A 25,097-nucleotide genomic window follows, 5' to 3' on the forward strand; every position below is an offset into this window, starting at 1 on the left:
GGTTCAATAAAACTGCCATTCACCATTAAGCTCTGACAGCATCCAGGCAAGAGTAGAACACCAGTAAGTGTTTCTTGCACATATGAGCCCCTACTGCAAAAAGAGGAGGGAGAGAACTGAAGTACCTGTGGAGAACCTCTCTAGAAATTGGAGGGTGGGGAGAGAGAGAAATAGAGAGGACATCTTGTTTTAGATCTTGTCATTTCAAATATGGATAAAAGTCTAAAAAAAGCTGATTATCAAAAGCAGTATTATTGCAGCTGTCAGTGGAGTAATCCCAGTGACTTGGTTAAGCCTTTACTCAGAGTTACACAATCTACTTTCCTTCAACTCACCACACTCCAAGAGAGTCACCAGAAACCAACATTCAGAGCAAGTAGAAAGCAGGGAGGAGAACATACCATCAGAATGTCACAAAATATGCTGAAAGAAAAAGCATAGACAGCATTGTTAGTAAATTACAAGATGTCTGCTCACTTTTTGGTGCTGTATGTAGTCCTCATAAGCTGCTAATATGCAAAGTATTCAGAGGACACAAATCAATAATTTCCCTCAGTGTGGCATTAACAAAGGTGTCTTATGCCAAGTGTCCATAACATTCCTGTACTGACAAGGAATTGTTATTACTCTAGCTTTAGATCTGACACTAACTTCCTTGCTTTTGAAACACAGAAAGTGCTACCACCTGCTTGCTGAAAGACACAAAGGAAACAATTTGTCTCCCACTAGAGAACAAAGGGGCAGAGCCAATTGCTTTAATGTCATGTTAACCAATAATGTGAACTAAAAGATAGGATACAATTTTGGTTTAACATGTCTATTGCTTACAGCATGCCTTTGAAATTCAGCAGTGTCAGAGCCCTGGTGCTTTTTGTTTATCCCATGAGATTCTGTTTAGATTTTGGCTGAGGTATAAGAGGTATAAACTCTTTAAAAAGGCACTGTGTTTCCCTTCTCTCAAACTGTTATGTGGGAAGATTTTGGCAGCATGTCAAAATAACAAGCTCTCAAGAATATTCTGAAGAACTGGGCCCCACACTGCTCCCAGAATAACAGCAGCAGCACATGCTGCACTAGGAACACCTGGAAGCTGCCAGAGTAACTAGTAGAAGGATTGGGGAAACAGACCTAATCTCTCCTTCTGATCACACCTCTGGAACTTGGCCCACCTGCCCCAGCATTGTAGTTCCTGTTCTGGGACAACTAATGAGGGGCAAGAGCTGTCGGCTGGGTTTCCACATGGCTCCTCCATTTTCTGGGGGAAGCTATATAGGGCAGGCACTCTCCACTTCTCGCATACCAAATTGGGTTTCCCCTATTAATCACAAAATCCAATACATTAGCACCAATGACCATGGGTGATACACATAAGAGGCAAGGGGAGGCAAGGCCTTCCTTTAGTCTTAGTGCTCAACCTATCCCCTCTTCCTCTCCCTCTTCTGACCATTCCCTGCTGCTTTCAGACTGGTGAATCTTCCCTGGAAGTGGGTCTGTTAATTCAAAAGTGAAAAGCCTTCCCATTTGCTAAACCCATTAGCATAACACTGAACCTGTGAAACCATTTAACAGGTATGTGTCAACCTTGAATTTACTGACAAAATTGTCTATATCTATAGGACCTTAGTTTAAAATTTGCTTTAAATATTTTATTAGTTGGTTGCTGAAGATTATAAAATCACATCTCTACAAAATCCATGCATAGATATTTAGATGCACAATCTGAGTATTCAGTGTTCAAGGGGTAAGCACCCAAACCCCTGAGGTTCAAGGAGGTTTGTGGGGTTCTTATGGTTCACTGTCAATTTACTTATTTAATGCCAGTGGCCCATTCTTAAAAGGAAACACTGCGGGAGCCAGTGCATTGGAATACCCAGCTCTTAGGCCTGTCACGTGAGAGGTAAAATATCAGAAAGCAAGAAAGGGATGTGAACCCCAGCCACCTGCCTGCTGTGCACACACATGGCCAGTAAACTACACAGGGTTGGTTGTTGGGGCTTTGGCCTGATAAATATGTACTAAAAGTGGAGCAGCTTCAGCAGAGAAGAGCAAGGGAGGTCTCAGGTCAAAATAATGCCTAGTCCAGCACTTAAGCCACTCACATGAGAGGTTAAAGTGATGAATCCCTTCTCAGCAAGCATAAAAGGGGCTTTGAAGCCCAAGCTAACACATGTTAAGCACACATCCAAACTGCTAGGCTGCACAAGGCTGCTTCCTAGCCTTATGACACCCAGGAATTTGGAAGGCAAGTAGAACACCTGTAGCAGAACAGGATGAGGCAGCAAAAACCAGGCCTACCCCAGGGCAGCACCTGGCTGTTCAATTCAGAGACAGCTGCTCAAGTCTCTTCTTGGGAAGCAGTTGAACCCACATAGCTAGGTAAGCACCCAGACCACTGCATTATAAAGGGATTCAGAGTAAGTCTACACAGCAGGGCTAAAGTTGGAATAAGCTACACAACTTCAGCTACGTCAATTGCATAGCAGAAGTCAAAATAGCTTAACTCAGCTTTTGGTACAGTCTACACAGCAGGAAGTCAAAGGAAGAACACTCTTCCTTTGACTTCCCTTACTCTTCATGAAATGAGGGTTACCAGGATTCAGAGTAAGAAGTCCTCCAGCTCGATTATTTCAAAATAAAGGCTTGTAGTGTGGACACGCACTATGTTATTTCAGAATTCCGAAATAATGCTGCTGTGTAGACGTACCCTCAGTGATTAGACCTTGCCTAATTGCTACTTAATAACGATGGCACAGCTTCAAGCTGCTACAAGGCACAACCCACCTTAGTCTAACCCTTACATCCTGACTTGCGCTCACATGTAAGAGAATACAGAGTCCTCTTCAAATATCTTCTCCTCCGGCAGGGAGAAGGAAATTGAAGCAACATCTACTCCCTCCCAGGTACCGACCTCTGCTAGCAATCCCTGGCTAGGAACCACGTAGGTACCAAATAATTTCTTGTGAGGTATCTTTGAATGCCCCACGACAACTGAGGTGAAAGGGGGAAGGAAGCGGAGGTCTACCATATAACCGTTAGCCTGGGGGTCAGGGCGCCTCGCCTGTGACTGTGAGGAAGGGGACCTGGCCCCCATTTCAGCAAAGGCGGGCTATGCTAGAGCACTACAAGCTGTGTGGAGAAATGAACAAGGATGTGCTGTTCACCCCTTCACATATCACAAGAGTCAGGGTGATCTGAGGACATGACTAGGCAGTGGGTTTAAACCAAACCAAAGTAGCACATTTTCCTACAAGGCACAGTCAGCACGTAGCCCTCCCTGCTAGTTGATGTTGTGATGGCCAACCTGTAAATGGGTGCAATAAAAAAGTGAGCAATGACATGGAGAATGGCTCCACCAAGGGCTATTAGCCAATATCATGAGGGACACAGTTCTATGCTCCAGGCACACCTAAACCTCAGACTGCCAGCTGCTGGGAGTGGCTGACAGAGGATGGATCATTTGATAATTGCCCTCCTCTATCCATTGCCTTTGAAGCACCTGGCCTTGGCCACTGTTGGAAGATGGGCGACTGGGCTAGCCGGATCATTGGTCTGACCCAGTCTGGCCATTTGTACAGTCTTAATTTATCCTGTGGTGTATGAAGCACCCTCTGTAGGCCAGTGTGGGGTCTTCTCTGATGTGTTAGGGGAGCTGCTGTGTCAAATCTCCTTTTCTGCTCCCTGAAAAGGGAATGTGGCAAGAGGGATGTGTTGCAGCCCATGTATGTGTCTGGGTTATACAGCTAGCTATGGCGATGGAGGCTGGGGTTCCCTTGAGCTTGACTGTTGAAGTTGAAACACTTCAGTTAAATGTTATTTGAGCAGCAGCTCTGCACTTTACAGTCCAGTGGTTAGACCGCTTGCCTTGCTTAGTGGTGCTGTGGGTTTGAATCTTCCCTCTGCCTGCCTTAATAAGGGCTTTGGAGCGATTTCAAACACAGGAGTGCTGCCTGTGCCCTAGGCAACGTGGGGCTTGCTTCCCTCTTGCCTGTGGAAGCTGTTTAATCAAATGTTGGTTAGGCCAGGAGCTGCTTCTGACTTCCTCTGTAGACTGGGGGCATTTCATATACATTGTGAACAGTGACTGAGGGGCATTTTTGACAGCTTGGTTTTTATGAGGATGTAGGAATGTAGTATTGAGAACTGGCCTTGAGAAGACTGAAGTCCTCATTGCTCACTGCCAGCTGGAACTCTTAGGTCATATAGCCTGCCTCAAAGACAAAATCCCTGCACACTGAGCTCTGGAGTTTAGACTTGCCCAGTCATGGACAGGTGGCAGCCTTGTGGCCATCCGTGATTAATTTGGTTGTACCAGAGCAGTAATAACTTTATGGAGCTTTTAAATGTCTGGACTAAAGCCATGCAATGTGGCCATGGACATTTAGCACTGTGGACCCATGCTGCCAAACCTAGTATTATGAAAGAGCCCTCAGGCCCGCTGAAAGATTCATAGAACTTTCCAGCAAGCCTGAATTGTTTCATGGCTTTCATCCTCCATTTCCAGACAGTTTCAAACTTTCATCTGTTTTGGTCTGATATTGTGGATTCATTCTAACATGAAACGTAAGATAAAATGTAAATTCTAAGTATGCACGCGTAGTTAGCAAAACTACCCTCTCTCAGGAGACCCTCTTGGTGACAAAAGTCTTGCGGCCCATGTGTGCCTATGCATGTGCATGCATACTCCCTTCCATACTGAAGAAGGAATAGCCTGTTTTGAAGGCTCTTATACAATGAGCTCATAGCTTACAGAAACTCCTAGAGTGCACCTCTTAAGTATGTCTATACAATGTTTTACCTTATTTATATAAGCTTAAAATCTCTCAAGTACATGCTGTGATGTTGTAAGACCAGTCGCCACCACATGCTAAGATCTCCGTGTCTCAGTGGGTAGCACACACAGATCCAGCTGAAACAAATGGTCAGACTAATAGCGCTTTTATGAGAAGTTTACTGCCTGCTTCCTTGCAACACTGCCTTGTCCTACAGATTTCATCGTAGGGTCAGCAGTGCAATGTTTCCGAGCTTCCTCCAGCACAGGACCATGTTCTGATCTCATGTATGCATGGCTGTAAATTTCCTCCATTGAGGTCATGCCAAGTTTACTGGTATAAATGATATAAGAATCTGGCCCATACTAGCCACTGTCTTATGTGTTTTTTTCTTTTTAAAATCTCTTCAATAGGCGTTTCTAGCTACACCCACAGCTAATCACTACAAACATTCTTCTCTCATGACTGGTACATATTAGCTTGTGGCTCACTTGTGTAGTAATGTTCTGAGAATTCTAGCCCTTCCATCTTTTTTATTACAAAGGGGAACAAAGGCCCAGTGGCTGGATTTCTAAGGGGATGCAAAACTGTATTACTATTAGTAATATTATTGCAGCTACAGATGAAATAGGTAGAGCAGCCAAGAGTCCTGCCGGAAATAGGAGTATCTTGCATTTGAGACTATTCTCTTGCTCCCCTCCTCCTGAATGTTCCTTGCTCTGTTTAACACATCAACGCCCCCTGGTCAGACCTTGGTCTCCCACACTAGCTATGACTATTGTAGCATTGAGAGAGCCTGTGACTAGCCTTACAGAGCACAACAAGTGGGCTGGTTCTTTCCAAGAGGTTAGTGCTTCTGTGCCACATGCAGGACTGGAAGGAGGTGGGAAACGGGGAAGAAAAAGCAAAAATGTCAGGAGAAAAAGCAAAGTGGGAGATGCAAAATCCAGCTCCCGACCAAGTCCTGGCACTCTTCATCTGGCAGAAACTTGGCACCTTTGACAGGGTAACCAACCTTGTTGCTTTAGAGTGTATGTTGATTGGTACCAAAAGGGCAGGAAGGGATCTCCCACTACATACAGATTTTACACAAGGGTTTCTTAGTGACCTGGTTTATTATGGATTTGTTTGTTTCTTCCTCTGAACCACTGAAAGCAAAGTACCAGAGTAGAGAGATCATGATGGAGGGGAACATTCTGCTGTCTTGGATGTCAGTATCAGTTCAGAATCACTCCAGTGACTTCAGTGGAGTTCCCCTTGCGTAGCTGTCAGTTCTGGCAAGTCAAGCATTCCTGTGTCTCAGACATGCAGCAAGGTATGCACTGTACATACAGTTATTTGGCACAAGACATTTACTCCCTTCTCCTTTTCAGGGTTGACTAAATGATAAGAAATTTTAGAACACTTTTTAAAAATCTTGCTCATACAGTTCATGCCTTTCTTTTTAATAAAGTTGGCATGATACCATGTTACACCAGACGGCCACATTAGAAACATGTCTATGGCACTTTTGGCAGTAATATTACTTCACTAGAGAGATTCTTGAGCTTTGGTCCCAATCCAAAGAGATTTCATTAGAAGGTATAATCTTTTTCTTTACTTCTTCCCATAGCATGACATCCAGTTATAGGTAACGGATAAATTACAACAGGTCCTTTAAAACTTGATTCTCCTTCAGACATGGTGACTCATGGTAGCACCGCCAAAATTTTAATTGCTGAATGGAGGGCCCTCGCATGCCCCCCCTCTCTGTTCCTCTGGATGGCCCTCCATGTATTACCTCCTTCCACAAGCACCAGTTGCCTATGCTTCCAGAAAAAGGGTCATTCAAAATCCTCAGTCAATAGCAGGCTGGCCTTTCATAACCCAGTTACGCACATTGCTGCTTTCTATCACAGATGGACAATGCAGCAGTGTTTAAGACTTAATCGCAGCCATTTGTCAAATCAGAAAATATTAATCTGTGTGGTTCATCTTGGGACTCTAAAATGTCTGTTTCTAGTCTGGAATACTGTGGTGTTCAACTAAAGAGCCCCACCGACCCACTATAAACACCTCAAGCCTATTATGCATAGAATAATAAAACCTAATGGCAATGACAATTCTTTCAATCCTCATTCTGCCAAGGTGATTAAAAATACCTTAATTTATGATAATTTCTTATGTCAATATTATACAAATAATATTGACATAAGAATAATAGAGTGTAGAGGCCCCAATTAAGAGGGTACTTACCCACTTATTGTCTTTTTTCTCTGATGAGTCACTTTCAGGAATATTTGTTGGAGAAAATTCCAAGTACATCTTATTAGGAAAGATGAGGAAATTACCGTGTGTTTATTAGAAGGTGGCGTAAGATTATTAGAAGTACCTGATAACAAGTAGCGTGAGTTCTAAAGCCTGCTTGTGCAAAAATGTCAGTTAGCTCTCGAAGAAATGTTTATTGGCTGTTCCAATGAAAATCTTTTCAACTGCTGAGCATAACACCAGTAAAGCATGTTCCCTGACAGAATCTTTTTCTTAGCTCTAATGGCTGCCTTCAGCAGCTCCCCAGATAAGCAAACCAAACATTACAATAGCATCACAACTCCTTCTGTGCAGGTTCCTGTCCATCATATACTTCCCTCTGAGTCTGGGGCCCTCCTCCCCATGGGACTCTCAGGCTAGGTCTACACTACAGAGTTTTTGTGCAAAAACTCGCAGAGTGTCCACACCTCAAGCACGTTTTTGCGCAAGTAAAATGAAAGAACAGAGGGGGTTTTCCGGTGTAGGTATTCCACCTTCTATGAGGAATAACTCCTTTTTGCACAAGAGCTCTTGTGCAAAAAGATGTGTGTGGATGGGCAAGAGGGGTTTTTTGCACAAAAAGAGGCAATCGAAAAAAGCATAGGTTCCCTGGTGGCCATTTTGTAAATAGCAATCTGAGTTTCCTTTCTAGAGAGGGTCCATGCAGTCTGGACACTCTCTTGTGCGAAAGTGCATCGATTTTTCGATGCGCTTTTGCAGTGTGGATGCGCTCTTGCGCAAGAAGTTTTTGTCGAAGATCTCTTCCACAAAAAGTTTCTTGCAGAAGAAGCCTGAAGTGTAGATGTAGCCTCAGACATCAGGAGCAGCAAAAGATTCATTTCAACTCTTTAGCCTACAGGGTGGATCATCAAGAGTCAATCTTTTCCCCATTCTCACTGTTGCAGAATTTGCTTTATTCATCCCAAGAGAGTTAGGACACAACATTGCCAGATGTTGAAATGCAGCTATCCGATTTGACAGTTCAAACAGCACTTCCATTAGGTGTCTGTTTTCTCCTTCAGAAACTGTCATTCCTTCCTGCATGCCATGAAGTAAAATACCTGCTGCAGACCTAAAGAACAGAAGCTGTGATAGAGAGAATCTCTCTTCCATCCTGTTGCAGTGAATCAGATTTTAGGGGGGAAGGGGTTGATAGTAATGTGGAATTTCACAGAAGTCATAGATATGGGCATCTTAATCATTTCTCCAGCACTCCTGTGCCTCCAAATGGTACCATGGGAGAAGTACAGACAGTTTCCTTTACATTCTTAGATCAAAGATTCTTTGGAAACTTTTAAGATTAAAAGAAGAGTGAAAACACCCAAGCAAACAAAAACACAGAGACAGATAGATATTAGCTGAGTGATATGCATCTAAAGTAGTGTGTCCAATTAATCACAGTGGCCAGTTTGATTACAGAGTCTTCAAAAACAAGTTCAAAACTAAGAACTTGATTGTGTTTGTTCCTCTGTGATTCATAAGTCTGTCAAACTTTCAGTGAAAGGCCAGCCAAGGAAGCTCTCTGTCTTCCCTTCTGCTTCATTCCACTGCCGTAAACAATTTGAATTGATGTTTGTAAATGACACAAATAAAGGGAGTTTGCTCTGCTTTCATACGAAGAGTATTGGTGTCCCATGACCAATCATCCTGACTTCCTGTCCTGAGTTCATACATTAATCAGAGCTTTTTCCATTGACACAGCAGAGATTTTTATTGTAGCTCTAGCTACATTAATAAAAAATATTTGAAAACTTGAGAAAACAAGTTGAACTCTTAAGAGCATGTCTACACAGTGGGGCCAAAGTTGAATTAAGCTATGCAACTCCAGCTATATAAATTGCGTAGCTGAAATTGAAAAGGCTTTGGCTTTTGGTGCTGTCTACACAGCAGGAAGTCAAACCCTTCGACTCCCCTTACTCGTGAAATGAGGATTACCATGAGCCAGAGTAAGAAGTCCTCCAGCTGGACATTATTTCCAAATAAAGGCTTGTAGTATAGATGTTATTTTGAAATAATGTCAGTCGTTCTGAAATAACACTGCTGTGTAGACGCATCTTAAATTTGGAAAGCGTTTTAATAATTTTGCAGCCCAATAAAGTGTGGCCCCTTAAAGTAGCCAGGGATCTCTAATTTCAACACTCCCTAGCCCCCGTGCTGCTTGTTTCTAAATAGACTTCATAAGGCAAGATGACAGGGAAGAATTAAAGCTTGGCATGAGAAGATTATTATTCCCAGAGTTAGGTTTTGCATGTGAGAACCTAAATTATGAAACAACAGGGTGGTGGTTCCTAACCTGTGGTCCACAGGCCACCATTGATCTACAGAACACTTTCTGGGGCTCCATGGAAGGCTGGCTGATCACATGGCCTCCTCATTTTCAACTCCCACATCTCATTAAGAGAATCTAAAAATACATTAAACACTTTCCCAAAGTTACTTTCCCAGTAAGCAATGCCTGTCTTTCACAATGATGTTACCTGATCCTCAGCATGTGAGAAGGAGGTCTGTGCAATTATGAAAGGGAAAGGTCTTCAAGAAGTAATCTGCCTAAATTCATGTTAAATAGGACTCTCCCAACCAATACGGTAAGTTAACATTCTCATTGATTTTTTAGCCTATCCTTGAATTTTAACAGACTCTGAGCAATAACCACTATATTTCCATGTTTCAAGCAATCCAGTAGATAGGCAAGTAATGGCACCATTCAGAGCTTAACGAGACTGATTTTACCTTAACAGAGATCTACCTCTTGTCTGTACAGTGGCAGAGTCATCTGTCTCCACACCTCATTCTCTCCCTCATTTCCCACTGCGTATATCAGAAAACGAGGGATGGGGATCCATATCACCCAAACTTCTCTCCCAGCAACTGGGGTAAATCATTCCCTCGCTGAAATGAACTTGTGTCTGCAGTAATGTGTGTACACTTAATTCCCCTTCATTCTAGGGCACTCTTACCTCCTTGTAGCTTTGAAGGGGGATTCCAAGAGCATCTACTGGCCAAGGAAGCTCTGGGAGCACAAGTCCATTGATAGTATTATGTACTGCTGCTTCTCTACAGCCACCAGTCAGATATCTTTTTTCTAAAGCAAAAGGGTCATGTGGCTGTAGAATTTATGGGTCCCAAAATCTGATCATGGGCAGCCATAGTAGAGCTGGGGACAGCCAATTGTTTCTAGCAAAAATGCCATTGACAGTCTTTCTACTCAGTTACATTTTGCATGTTGTCTTCATGATATTCAGAAGGGTAGAAACCGCCATTACATATCTGCATGTATAATAAAGCAGACATTAATACCAACACTTGCTGTATTCTCAAATCCTGCAGTGGACCCTAAAGGGTAGCTCTGTTTGGCAGACAACTTTGTCTCCAGCCATAAAAAGAAAGCAGATACAAACGCAAGACTTTCAATGATTACAGACAGGAACCATCAGCATACCACACTGTTCATCATTTGGATTTCACCATGATCTAGCTGGAGTCCTGCCCATACTTGGACTCCTGTTTTTCCAGCTTGACCAAAAGCAGGAAATGCCAGAAATCTTTCAGGAAAATCTGTTCTCACAAGATTATCCAGTCAATTGTGCTAACTCTGGTTGTTAGGACAGTTTAGCTGTAGTTATAATGAGCATCCAAACTTTAGGTGCTTATCTGAATCTATCTTCCAAACTTTTTGAGCTTGCCCTTTCGTAAGATCATGCCACAGGGAGATGAAGTTTTCTATTGTAGTTGAGGTGTATCCACATGAAAATGGAGTTGTTTGCATTTGTAGCTGTAAAATTCAGGTTTCAACTAGAGAAGGTAGAAATTTGTTGTTCAAAACATTTGACAAAAAAGGCACTCTTTTTGCAAACTCAAGTTTTCATGGAAAATTTATAGTTGTTTCAAACCCTTTTGGTTTCCAATGAAAAGCCAAAAAGTTTTGCCATATTTTTTAAGAACATATTTTAATTTATTTTCCAACCAGCTCTAGTTTCAACTGGATTGATGGGTTGGCATTTGGTGGTAGTGCAGAGGGAACAATTTTATCCATATTCAAACGAGAAAAAAGAATGAGAAACATTTCTCAGTCTGGGGCAGGGAGAGAAGAAGGTGAGTAGAAAGTAATCCTCAGCTCAGTCAAGGGAATATGCACAAATCATAAGCTGCTTTCAACATATTCATGGGCACTGTGTTTTAAGAGCTGAATAAGCATCCCCCATCCCAAATGGGACAAAAACATTAACTCTAAATGAACAAAAGCAGCAATGTGGATTGTCATTGACTGCCCCAACCTTTGCCAAGTTTGTCAAGTTTTGATGCAACTCAAGAAATGTCCCTAATATGTCCTCCAAATTAAAATGAAGCAGCGGGAGTATCTTAGGAGTTCTTGCATGCTCCAAAAATGCCACAAGGCTTATCCAGTGTGCCTGCAACTTTAAGAGCTGGCAAGAGACAGGAACTATAGAGTTCTGATTACTTTGGATGGAGTGACCACCAGGGCACCTGTGTTATTTCCTGGAGGCCTCTTTTTTCGAAAAAAAAAATCCTCTTCCACATCCACACACGCCTTTTTCCGAAAGAACTCTTTCAGAAAAAGATTTCTTCCTCGTAGAAAGAGGTTTACCACTGTCGGAAAAACCCCTCAGTTCTTTTAACTTTCTGTCGAAAGAACACAGTAGCAGTGTGGACATAACCGTTCCAGAAAACCCTTGCAGTGTAGAAAAACCCCCATAGGGAGAGTGCAAGAAAAACAAGGAAGGAAATCCAGGAACTAGGCATTTCATGATTAAAGGGGATGAACACTCTTTCCAATGGGAAGGGAAGTCAGTTCTTTCTTGGGGTCTCTCTATTCACTGGTCACAGGGAAAATAAAGGTCCTTGCCAGGCCTGCCGATGGGAAGGGAGGCAAAGGGCACAATTGCTCTAGGGCCTGTTGATTCTTGCAACCACAGGAGTAGCAGCAGTTGGAACCCTGGGCCCTTTAAATTGCTGCATGGTGTGTTCCACACACCTCTGAGGACTTCTGTGGGGGGGGGAGGGAGGGTGCGATGTGGCATGCTCCAGGTGGCACTGAGGTCTGGCTGATGGGGCAGCATGGTGTGTTCTAAGTGGCACTGAGGGCTGGCTCCCCTCAACCCTGCCTCTTCTTCCCGAGGCCCTGCCCCTTCCAGAATCACAGAGCAAGTGCTTCCCGCCTTGCCCAGGAGCATGGCAAGTCTGTTGGCTCCCCCAACTCCTCACCCTCAGTGCCATCTGGAAATGAAAGTTTGTCCTTGTAATTAAGGAGGATTGTTGCCAAAAGACCCACACTAAAACTGCAGTTGGCATCCTCCACCTTTATTCCTGAAACTTTGACAAAATGAAAGGAAGCAGATTACAATGGAAGAAGAGTTGGGCACTACAGCAGGAGGTAAAGCATAAACTCCCACACCCCAAAGTACTAAATTTTGCTCTGATTTGATCAGTGGCTTGGAAAAAATAAACACATTCTGCTGCAATCATGCTCTGCAGCTGGCTGCTGGCTTGGATTTCAAACAGCTGGAGGCCTGCAGCGAATAAGTTGTTTAGATCATGACCATAGCCAACAGGGCTCACTCTAGAAGGCTTAATGGTAACAAAGCCAAACAGGAAGGAAAAGTGAAAGAACAAAGGGGAAGAAATAGGTTAGTTCAAGTAGTCTGTCGCAAAAGAGACTACAGATTAGCACACACAAGTCACTCATGGTGTCCAGATATGTAAAATGCCATGAACAGGCAGGAACATTCAACTCAAGTCAGCAGTATTCTTGAGCCTTCTGTTCATGTTCAGACTCATCTTCAAGGTAATGTCACTGGGACTGACAAAGTGCTAACCTTTGGCAATACAAAGCATTGTCTTATTTAGAAGTTTCATTACCCATATTCCTTCCCTTCTGCTCATAACAATGCAGTCTCAGGCTTCCTGTTTATGCAGAAGTCCTACTAGCAATCAGAATTGGGCTTGATAGCATCAAGCTCAATTCTGATTCCATATTCCAGACTTTCTGGACCATTAACTTTCACTATTCTGTTTCACTGAAGTCCTGGGAAGCAATGGGGATGACGTGGTTGATTGAAATCCTGCTGTCTGTTGGCATTCTGAATTCAGAGACAACAGTGAAGTAATTTAGAGATAACTAAGGGTACGTCCAGACTACATGCCTCCGTCGACGGAGGCATGTAGATTAGCCAGATAGGCAGAGGGAAATGAAGCCGCGATTAAAATAATCGCGGCTTCATTTAAATTTAAATGGCTGCCCCGCTCTGCCGATCAGCTGTTTGTCGGCAGATCGGGGCAGTCTGGACGTTCCCCTGTCGCCAGAAAACCCTTTTGTCGACCGCCCCGTTATGCCTCGTGGGATGAGGCATAACGGGGCGGTCGACAAAAGGGTTTTCTGGCGACAGGGGAACGTCCAGACTGCCCCGATCTGCCGACAAACAGCTGATCGGCAGAGCGGGGCAGCCATTTAAATTTAAATGAAGCCGCGATTATTTTAATCGCGGCTTCATTTCCCTCTGCCTATCTGGCTAATCTACATGCCTCCGTCGACGGAGGCATGTAGTCTGGACGTACCCTAATAAGAGATTCAGGTGTCTCCACACAAAGGAGAATCTTTGTTAAGAGTCATTAGTTTTAAACACATCTGCGGTGCCCTTACCTGTCTTCAAGAGTCATATTTCTCATCATCATTATGGCCACTGAGGATGTCATTGTATTAGCAAGACCAGTGGTTTTGTAACTTCCTTTCTAGATGGAAGTGTCTAAGCAACCATTCTTGGTATGATACCACAGGCAGGAGCATTAGCTACAGGCATGGATATTTTTCCAGGAACACATGAATCAAAATGAGTAATAACACTTCATTAGAGCAGTTGTTACTGCTTTTTCTTTTTAGGGTTGAGACTGAACAGTTCTTTTTCACATTGCTGTAGTACTTTATTTGTCTTATGGCACCATTTAGAGACCTCAGATGCAGATAAGGCCCAGTTGGGCTAGGCATAGCACAAATAAGCACTTAAAGACTGCTCTCCTCTGAAGACCTTATAATCTAACTAGATAACAGATAAAGCATTTATAAAGGATATGTGATGCAATACATTGCTCCACATTTCCCATGACATCTTACAACATATAGTTGTCACTGCCAGCCACAGTCTCCTAGGAAATAGTAGAAGTAGAAACCGTGGTTTAGGTCAAGATAACTCACAAATAGAGAAAAAAATACATGCATTATGGCCAAAGGTATAACCTAAGTGTGACACATCAGAGAGGAAGTAATATCTTAGGTCCAAAAGGCTATGGGGAAAGAATTTTCCAATCAACAAGTGGAATTAGGTGCTCCACTTCCATAAAACGTCATTTGGGCACCTAGCTCTCCTAGTGCTTTCAAATATCGCCACCTGGTTCCTGAGACCCTTACTTGTTTTGAGTAGTGTCTCATGAGGTGAAAGATGCAGCTCAGTTTGATTAAAAGGCATCAAACTTCCCCAAGCTTCCAGAAGGAATGAATGGGGAAGAACAGAATCTATAACAGAAAGAAAAGGCAGCAGTGAGCCCCAGAAAGTTGAAGAACAAGTGTAGACATTTTTTAATTAATTGACGTGTGAGACTTTTCCAAACTGGATACATTCAAATGAAAATGATCTAGCAAAAATATGCAAGATACATGAATACCAACATCATGCAAATAGCTAAAACTAAACCTGTGAGGAAGCAACTGCTACATTTTAAAAAAACGCTTGACATTTATTAATCCCAGTGAATTAGTTCAAGGAGTAAATTAAGGAACTATCCTGTGCACTATGTTAAAATTTACTAGCTTATGGAAAAATCCTATGGAATGCAATACAGATTAAACCAATAAGGTCCAAAAGAAACTACATTCAACAGAGAAGATTTATATCCCTCCTACACACTTGCATAAATTGATTTTAAACTCCTATAGAAAGACTATTGGACTTTTCCCATATGAGCTGTGTGTAAAAGAGCTTAGAGCAAATATTCCAGAATCCCCCCTCCCCTACTCAGGAGGAAAAAAACAATGATGTCCTCTATATCCATTAGTATATGCTCAAAGGATTGATATTAGAGAAAAAAACTCCCCCCCTCCTCTGGGCTTAATGATATTTGAAAGGAGAGCCCCTGAAATCCTTGCCTCTCAGCACTGTATGATACTGGAATGGAGACCCTCTCGCCCTGAATGAGTGCCTGGAAAATCTGCTCCTTTTATGCTTTTTCCATGTGATTTGCTGGAGTTCACCCTTACTCCATCATTGGGAAGGCCAGGACATCTCTCCTGGCAGTTTTTAAAAACTTTTACAAACTGGAGAGCATTTTGCTGGCTTGGATTTTGCGTGCTTAGAACCTATGAAAGATGCAGCTATTACTGTTGGGGTGTTAGTCATGTTATGTTATGTATTACTATTCACACTTTTGGTGGGGTTTTTAAGTTTTACAATTTACTGCCATTAATTCAGGCTTTTCTTTCATTTTGCTTTCACTTCTCTCTTCATTCTGGTATTTGTATGAACTTTGGGTGTTGCAGTGTTCCAGCAAGGGTTTCAACGTGTTATTTTAGTCTGGATAGGAAGGCCAGTTTGCAACTACTTAAATACTTGTGAGGTGGAAGAAAAAGGTTTTTTTTAAAAATGTCAAGATGGAATGCTTTTCTGGGCGGAGCCTGGTTAAACTTTTTAACAACTGGGCTTTTATCACTATTGAAATTTGAGGAAGCTGCCTATATGAATGCTTTAGAAATTGTCCTTTTAAATGAAACAAAACTCAAAAGGTTGCACTGAAATGTTTCTGTGGTTAGAATTTATGCATATTAACTATTAGTCCGGCAGCACATCACTCTACTCTTTGTAAAAACTTAAATTGGACCTCCCTGAATACTCATCAGTTGAAATATTGGCTTGTAACACTGGACTTAGGGGGTTGTATGAGACATTTTCAAAGCTCATTCCAATTTACATAAAAATCATTTGTAACGGATCTCAAAATTGATATAAAGTAGCAGTGTCAAAGGTTTCTACCATTCAGTACTCTTGAATTTGGCAACAAGTCATTCACTTACTTACTTGGCTCCTTAAACATAAAGATTTTTAAATAAAGATACTGGTGGAAATAAGAGACTGAGTCAGTTAAGACTAAATTCCTGTGCTGTTGAGGAAACACATGCTGACTAGTGTGAATATGATTTTAATAGGCCTGGATTTCCATTTTAACTTATTGTTTTATAAACGATTTGTACTGTTGGAACTTTTATGAGAGAAATGTAGCCAATCATTGCTTTTGGTAAGACTATAATGAAATGACAGAGGGTTAATCTCCTACTTAAATAAGAGTTAACAATTTGAGTGGAGCAAATGAAAGTGGAAAATGTCTCCTTGATATTTTTGTCAATTTTTAGAAGCAAACCTAAAGCAAGCTGGCTTGAAAGTCAGAAAACACTTGGTTAACAGTCACTTACATATTTCTATGTTTTCATCCTTCCATGTATTTCTAAATTGCTATTAAAAAAGCCAACACTTACTCTTCTGTGGCACCTGTGAATACCACCATTTGTTCCTATTGTAGGTATCAAAAAGTGACTGGAAGTTAGAACAATTTAAGCGGGAAATACTACCTTTTCAATAGTATCGATAATTAACAATTCAAGCAGATAACCAAAGGATGTGGTGAAAACTTTAAATCAAGACTGGATCTCTTTCTAGGAGATACAGTAGTTATTGGGCAAAATGAAGGCATTATTAGGTGAAATACAGTGACTTCTAATATACATGAAGTCAGATTAGATAATCACAATGTTCCTTTCTGTCCTTAAATTCTGTGAAATATGGACACTCAGGGCCAGATCTTTCTCACATTAAATCAAGGGGATTCTTTTAATTTATTTCAATAGGAGTAGAGTGAAGCCCTGTAGATTTTAAGTATCATATCTAGGCATTTGTAATGAGTCCATCACTAAGAGTCACCACTCCATTATTCTGATTTGATTTGGATGAGTTAGATTAGCACAAAACTGAAATAATGCAGTGGTCTGAGTACCATACAACTAAGGAGTAGTAAACAAATTTCAAAGAACTATGTTCTCTTCGCTCCTTCATTTTATGACACTTTATGGTTTTTCTTAAAAATGAGGATAAGGAAGACCTGATTATTGTTATCCAGCTCCAGGGACGTGTTGCTGGACCACTCAACCACCAATGTTGTGCAGAGGTTCTGTGCAAAGAGTCCTTCTGCATTTTCTGGTTCTGATTTATTATACACATGCCAAAATATCACAAAGGATTGGAAATACCACAAAAACAGACTATTTGGAACTAGAAGTATTTGAAAGCTTTTAAGAAAACCTGCTCTAAATTCATAAATATCTTCCTAAATTAACATTACCCCCCTTGTGCTCCTAAATAATAGTATTTCCCCTTGGCTCAGTCAGCTATATAGCTGATTCCATTACCTCACCTAACTCATTCCACATAGGCCACAAATTGATGTAATACTTGGTCACTACTGACCTGTGCTTGATTGGAACCAATGACCTTACTCATAAAATTAGTCTGTATTCCATTAACAATACATTGCAACAGACAATTCTTCTCCTGCCAGCCGTAGGGCTCCATATTGAGTAATTGTAGTTAAAATGTGTACACTGTTTTCACATGCATGGTCATGATACATGATCCATAGCAGCAGCAGCAGCAATGCATTTTGGGAATAACACATCTAAGCAGAACTTTTGAAACAGTGTTTTTAAAAACCATATTAAATAGGGAAGTCTGTGCAAGAGTCATATCAAGAAAAAAGACTTCAAACTGTATTGTTAAAATCTGATTATTGTCAAAGGCTTGGATCTCAGTTTTGTGATTCAAATCTTAGTGCTCATACAAAAAGGGAGGGCAGGTTATAAGAAAATAACTTTCTAGCTCAGTTTGGAGCCATCCAAATTAGTGCCAATCTGGCAGAGGTGTTCAAAGTTGTTTGAAACAAAAATGAATACATGTTCAATTGCATATGAAATACATGTATACCAAACACAGACTGTTCAAGAACTCATCGAATCAAATGGATTCCCGAAGATGTGACCAAATTCTAAGGATGTTTTAATTGCAATATATACCAAATGCTTGAGACATGCTAACATGATGTTTTGCCTCCTTTATTTTTTAAAAAACTTTGTTACACCTGTAACCCTTCTGCCAGGTAAGCCTGGCAGTAACCAGTGCTGGGTTCAATATCTTGGGGTCCATCTCACACAGAACCTGCTCGAGCCCCCACCCAGTAATCTGAGAAATTCACACACCCCCGGGTGCCTGTGAGAGGCAATGCTTCCCCATTCGCAAGCACTGAGTCTGAGTGTAGGAAAGAAACATTTAATGAAACAGAGAGAGAAGTCATACGTTAACTTGGGGGAAACACCACAAACAGAGTTCATAACCCAAACATGAGCTACGCCCCCCCCCAACCAAGAATCACCTGAAGTCCAAAGAGTCCGACACCCCAAAAGTCTCTGTCCCTGGTCCGTGCCACCAGAGTCCCAAAGTTCACCGCAGGGTTTCACCTCCCAACCTGGGTAGAAATGGGGGTGGCGGGATAGATAGGGGGCACCTTACAACACTCTGCCATGCTCCACCAGCTGTCTCATCCCACGCCACCGGACGCTCCACTGGTTGCCTGATGTCGCTCCTCGCCTGCTGCCGCTGCTGGTCGCCGCTCCTCGTCTGCTGCCGCTCCGCACCACGCCGCTGGTCACTGCTCCACGCCACACCACTGGTCGCCATGCCACGCCGCTGGCTGCCACTCCACGCTACTGGTCATTGCTCCTCGCCTGCAGCCACTCTGCGCCACGTTACACCTCCAGCCAGTGATTCCCACCAGCCACTCTGCTGGTCGCCGCCACTCCACTGGCTGCAATGGGTCTGGCTCTCAGCCAAACCAGTGATTTCAGCTCTCTGTGATTTCAACTCTTTAGCCACCAGCTGGACTGGCAAAGGAATCCAGCTTCCACTGGACTAGCAAAAGAAAAGACTCCTCAGGGAGTCTGCTTTAGGTCCATCCTTAAAACAAAGGGGGAAAGGGGCAGGTTGGGCCAGTCTTATAGCTCACACCTGGCAGGTGTGAAGCAGGCTGACTCAAGCCCTTTAACCCTTCCCCCCAGCTCAGTTCACTCAACTCTGGAAGGGGGGAGGCTTGTTTCTTCCAAGACCTCTTACCATGATGGTGGTGTCTCTCCTGCAAGCACTGGCGGCATGTTTTACAGTTCCCACATTTAGGGGTAGCATGATTAGTGATTCCCACAACAGTACCAAATTATATACAATTCTCCACATTCCATTCCAACACTGACCCTCCATCAGCCCTGGCTGAATGGGATTTACATAGCCACACCTTGGATTCTCTCCTGAGCTGTATTTACATATCAACAGTTAATTACCTTGCAGAGCTAAACAATTGTAGTGGGCACACCCACGCCTCCTTTTAGTTGGCTGATAGCAAGCAGCAGTTCAGCCCCTACTTACACACCAAATAGGAGGCCGTGAACATAAATTTCAATCTACATCATGCTGAAACGGTTCAAAAGTGAGTACGAATTTAGCTACATATTTTGCATATAGAACTGTCTCCTCCATGACATCCAGACACCTCCTCTTTTCTGATCTCACTTGATTCCAATTGCTTCCCCAGGAGTTTATGAATGAAACACTGAAATGGAAGTATATTACAGCATTCTTAATGGAGAATAAACAAATTTACATGCTGTGTGCCTGTTCACCAATATAGTGTTATAATGAACCTCCTTGAATCTGGGCATCATAATGCACCTAACATGGTTGTCCTTACAGGAGTTTTACCATCAACTTCTGGGTGTCTGACTTTCCTCATCAACTTCTGAGTTGCTTTAGCAATTTTTCAATATTCTGTAAAAATCACAATGAAGCATTGTGACAGTCCTGGCCATAGGGCATCATTGATGATTTCTCTGACCACTTACCTTGACTAAAAGAACAAACATAAAAGAATAAATGGACACAAATCAGATATCAGGAATGGTAACATACAAAAATCTGTAGGAGAACACTTCAATCTCCCTGGACACACAGTAGCAGAATTAAAAGTAGCCATCCTGCAACAAAAAAACTTCAAAAACAGACTTCAAAGAGAAACTTCAGAGCTACAATTCATTTGCAAATTTTACACTATCAATTTACGATTAAACAAAGACTGTGAATGGCTAGCCAACTACAAAAACAGTTTCTCTTCTCTCAGTGTTCACGCCTCCACATCAGCTACTAGACATGGGCCACATCCGCCCTGACTGAATTGACCTCGTTATCTCTGGCCTTCCTCTTGATTGGTACGCCTTTCTTTTCACGTGTCTGTATATTTATACCTGCCTCTGGAATTTCCACTACCTGCATCTGATGAAGAGGGTCTTTGCCCACAAAAGCTTATGCTCCAATAAATCTGTTAGTCTATAAGGTGTCACAAGACTTCTAGTTGTTTGTGCAGATTCAGAGTAACATGGCTACCCCTCTGATACTTGTTACCTTGACTAAGTTAGTCAAGATAGTTAAGGCCAAAGCTGACAATGAAGAGTTACAAAACAATTGCACAAATAGGGTGTCTGGGCAACAAAACGAAGATTAAATTCAATGTTGATAAATGCAAAATAGTACACTATTCCTCTGATCCTCTCCTCACTTCAACCCTTTCCAGACCCGGCTCTCTGTCTTGGGGAGGTCAGCTGACAAACCCCTCTTCATGTTCTCCTGTCATCAGTCGTCGCAGTGACAATTTCCTAGTTAAAACTATTTTTTTCAGATCTGTTAATTTATAATCCATTTATCATGTGCTTTATTGCTATTTTGTATAGTGCTAATATTTTAAATCAGAACATTATGTGGTACTAAATCAGATGCCACCAGGAGTCTATATTACAGCAACAGATTTACCTTTATCAACCAAACTTGTAATTGCAAAGAATGAAATCAGATTTGTTGCACAATATCTATTTTCCATAGAACCATATTGACAAGCATTAATTGTATTCTTCTCAAACTCTTTATCAATTGAATCCTTTATCAACTTTGCCATTATTTTCAGTCGGTGCATCTAACACAGCACCCTAAACTCAAAATAAGATACGCAATTTGTGCTATGCAAATTGCATATCTTATTTTGAATCTATGGCTTATTTTGAAATTTGGCACATCTACGCAGCATCAAATTTTGAAATAACACGCTATTTTGAGCCAACCCATAACCCTCGTGCAACGAAAGTTTCCCGGGATGGCAAAACAGCATGTCTGTTATTTCAAAAAATATTTCAAAATAACAGGTGGCTTATGTAGACATGGGATAGCATGTGCAGTATAGACATACCCTTTGGGATTGCTGTCCAAGACAACTGGTTCACAGTTACACAGGTCATCTTGCTTGTCTTTGAATTCTGGAAGCGTGTTAATATTGTGCCAGTCTTTTGAAATTTCCTTGGTATTGCAAGATTTATTAACAATAAACAACAGCAGGCCAGCGATCTCCTCAGACAACTTTTTTGGGCATTTATTTTGGGTGCAAATTATCCAGGCTTGATGTTTTATAAAAGTTTATCACTAGTAGATGATGTTGTCCTGAGTTACTAATACATAAGAAAGTACTTCAACATCCTTGTACGACAAGCGTACCTAACCCTGCTTCGTTCCAAATATAGAATAGAAATATTTATTGAACATCTCTATTGTTTCTATATCACTATTACATCTCTATTGAAGATTATATGTATACCATTTTTTTTCTTAATATATTTTTTTTAACTCCTTATTGCTATTGTTAGCCCAGCCAACCATAGATTTTTCCCTGATCCCTTATCAATTTTCTGCACTTCATTACTTCCAATTGAAATCAGCTGATATTTATTCTTTCCCATTTGTTATACACTGCTGTTTTTAAACATTCTAACTGCTACTTTCATATCAACATGGAATCAGGATGGGCTTTTAGTCGAAGTTGTCCTCTTCCTTGATTGTGGAATCATGACTTTTTGGTCTTCTAATAAACTCTTCTTAAAGAAATCCTTTCATTCACATCTTTCTGTTTAAAATTTTTTTCTCAATTTCACTCAGTTGTCTTCATCTTTGGGAAATTAGCCCTTAAAACTAATTTTTCCCTTCAGAAAATGTAAATAAATAAGCTGAATAAAAATGTTTGTATTATTAAACCCAGACAGTGATGGTGTGTAAGATAATGATGTAAATATCATGAAAATGCCTTATGCCTTGTGAAATATGCAAATGCATAATTTACGGTCAATATGGATTATGTTGTAGGTACTTTGATTGTTTTTCTTGCAATGTGGGGCTCCTACAGTAAACCGTGTTTAGCAGTTATGGATTCTAATATTTCTGATATTAATCTTTCCCCTTTGCTCAACTGAATGTTATTGTTAAATAACTAATTATATGGCTCTTTTGTGGCACAATAGGTTAACTAATAGAGTTTTTATATTTAAAAATGACAATGAGTTACTTAAAGTGACCATATAACAATTGACTGGTTTTTCAATGAGACATGCTGTTGTTTTAGATCAATAAGGTGTTCAGACAGAAGTTTCGGTTAAATGATACTTAGCACTTCACAGTTCTAATTCCATCATCTTTAAGCATTCTCTTGCATGCTTTGAGGATGCTACTCCATACAGGGTTCAGAATAGACAAGATTAGCACATGCATTTGAATCATAAGAGGAAAACAACAACTAACAAACAACTCCCATGAAGGCAAACATGCATTTGCAACCAATAAGCAACATGGAGAAGAATTCAGCAAAGACAGCTCAGAATGGAAAGAAACAGCACAGACAAAGGAATCATTTCATTCGTGCATGACTCAGAAACCCACTAAGTGATACCAACTGCATTGCTATAGTGGAGCTGCCTGTGGCACAAAGGACATGCAAACTGTATATGCTGAGGGTGTTGAATCACAAAGATACTGTCAACCACATAGCTGAAATCCACTTCAAAGGAAAAGTGAAAGAACACTCCAAGTAAAGCAAAATAATAATCATGCCAAAGAGTTACAAATAAGGGAGGGGAAAATTCCCCAGTACAGTAAACAGCTATAATCTATAACATGTTCAGCAAAGTACAATAAAATACATTGCCAACAACTGGGACTACCACAATAAAAGAAGGCAGGCTGTATCAAAAGCACCCCTAAAGTCATTTACCCCATCAGGGCTTAATTTGCCCCTGGCATGGTCCCATGCAGCCCTGGAGAAAATGGTTGCCAGCTTCTCAGTCTTGACCAAAAAACCAGTCACTCCCAATACACATGCACTTCTTTAAAGCCCAAGTAGGTGTCACAGCAAACTGAAAAATAAGGGGAAATGTTTGGAACTTGTTAGCAAATTGGAAAAGTTCATTTCAGGTCAGTGTGCATGTATCTGTACATGTATATGCATCTTTTGAAACATTAGCCCAGTGGATTCAAATCTTCTCTCTTCCTGCTTTAGAGGAGGGATTTGAATGTACTTCTACCTCCCAGGGACTGGCCTTAGAATATTCTCTCTCTCTCTCTCTCTGGAACCATGAAATGGAAGAGTTTGGCTATGTCTACACGGCAGAACTATTTCGGGATACTGGAAGTATCTTGAAATAGCTGTTCTGCATCTTTTGAGCACACCTGTTATTTCAAAATATAATGGGCTTGCTATTCTGATGTCCGTGTAAACCTTTTTCCACAAGGGTTAAGGGAAGTTTTGAAATAGCACTCTATTTTGAAATTTGGTACTGTATTTCAAAATTACCTCAAAATAAGCTACACAATTTGTATAGCACAAATTGCATAGCTTATTTAGAGGTAAGAGTGCAGTGTAGATGGACTCTTTAAGAGTAACCCAGCTGAGAATAACTACCAGGCTATAGCCTATTAGGGACTCAGCTTCAAGGAAGGAGATGCGAGTCCAAGTCCCTGATCTAGCATGGACATTCAAATGTGGCTCTCCTACATCCCAAGCAAGTGCCTTCCCCACTGGGATTAAGGGACAAGAGGGAGGACTCTCTCTCAGTAAGCTTTTCCTCTTTATTTTCAAAATTTGTACATTTTCAGAACCAAACCCAAATATTTTTCCTGATTCTTCAGTTTGCTGGCCATACTGAAAAAACAATTTTTCACCCAACCCTAGTAAAACTAAACCTTCTGGACACCCAACAGTCTGCAGTATTTGGACCTCAACACAGTAGATCTGTGTGCTTTTATACTGACAACACATTCCTCCCCACCAACCTACTCTATGCCAGCAGGATGATTAGCAAAACTCACAAAACTCCCATTAGCTGCAAACAGGAGCAGCAATTATGTGACCCATGGGGTAAGTTGTCTGTGGTGGTATGTTTATCCTCCCACTCAGGATACCTCTCTAAGGAAGGGAACTCCAGTTGTTAAATAGAGACAAGTACTAGTAATGGAGGATTAAATCATTAGAAACAGCTGAGTTTGTGATGTCCAGGAGAACTGCATGGTGACTTGCCAGTCTGGTGCAAAGGCTTCTGTACCAAATGACTGGTGGATAGCTAATGTGATGCCAATTTTTAAAAGTACTAGAGAGGTGTGCCTGGCAATTACAAGCTAGTAAGTCTAACTTCAGTACCAGGCAAACTAGTTGAAACTACAGTAAAGAACAAAATTATAAGACACATAGATTAACATGATTTGCTGGGGGAAGAGTCAACATGGTTTTTGTAAAGGGAAATCATACTTTACCAATCTACTAGAATTCTTTGAGAGGGTTAACAAGCATGGATAGTGTATCTAGATTTCCAGAAAGCCTTTGACAAGGTCCCGCACCAAAGGCTGTTAAGGAAAACAAGTAGTCATGGGATGAAAGGGAAAGTCTTCTCATGGATTGATAACTGGCTAAAAGACAGGAAATAAAGGGTAGGAATAAATGAACAGTTTTTTAGAATGGAGAGCGGTAACTAGTGGTGTCTCCCAGGGGTCTGTACTGGGACTAATCCCATTCAACCTGGAGAAAGGGGTA

Source organism: Pelodiscus sinensis, chromosome 3 (genome assembly GCF_052426305.1).
Source record: "Pelodiscus sinensis isolate ZL-2025 chromosome 3, ASM5242630v1, whole genome shotgun sequence".
Classification (NCBI taxonomy): Eukaryota; Metazoa; Chordata; order Testudines; family Trionychidae; genus Pelodiscus; species Pelodiscus sinensis.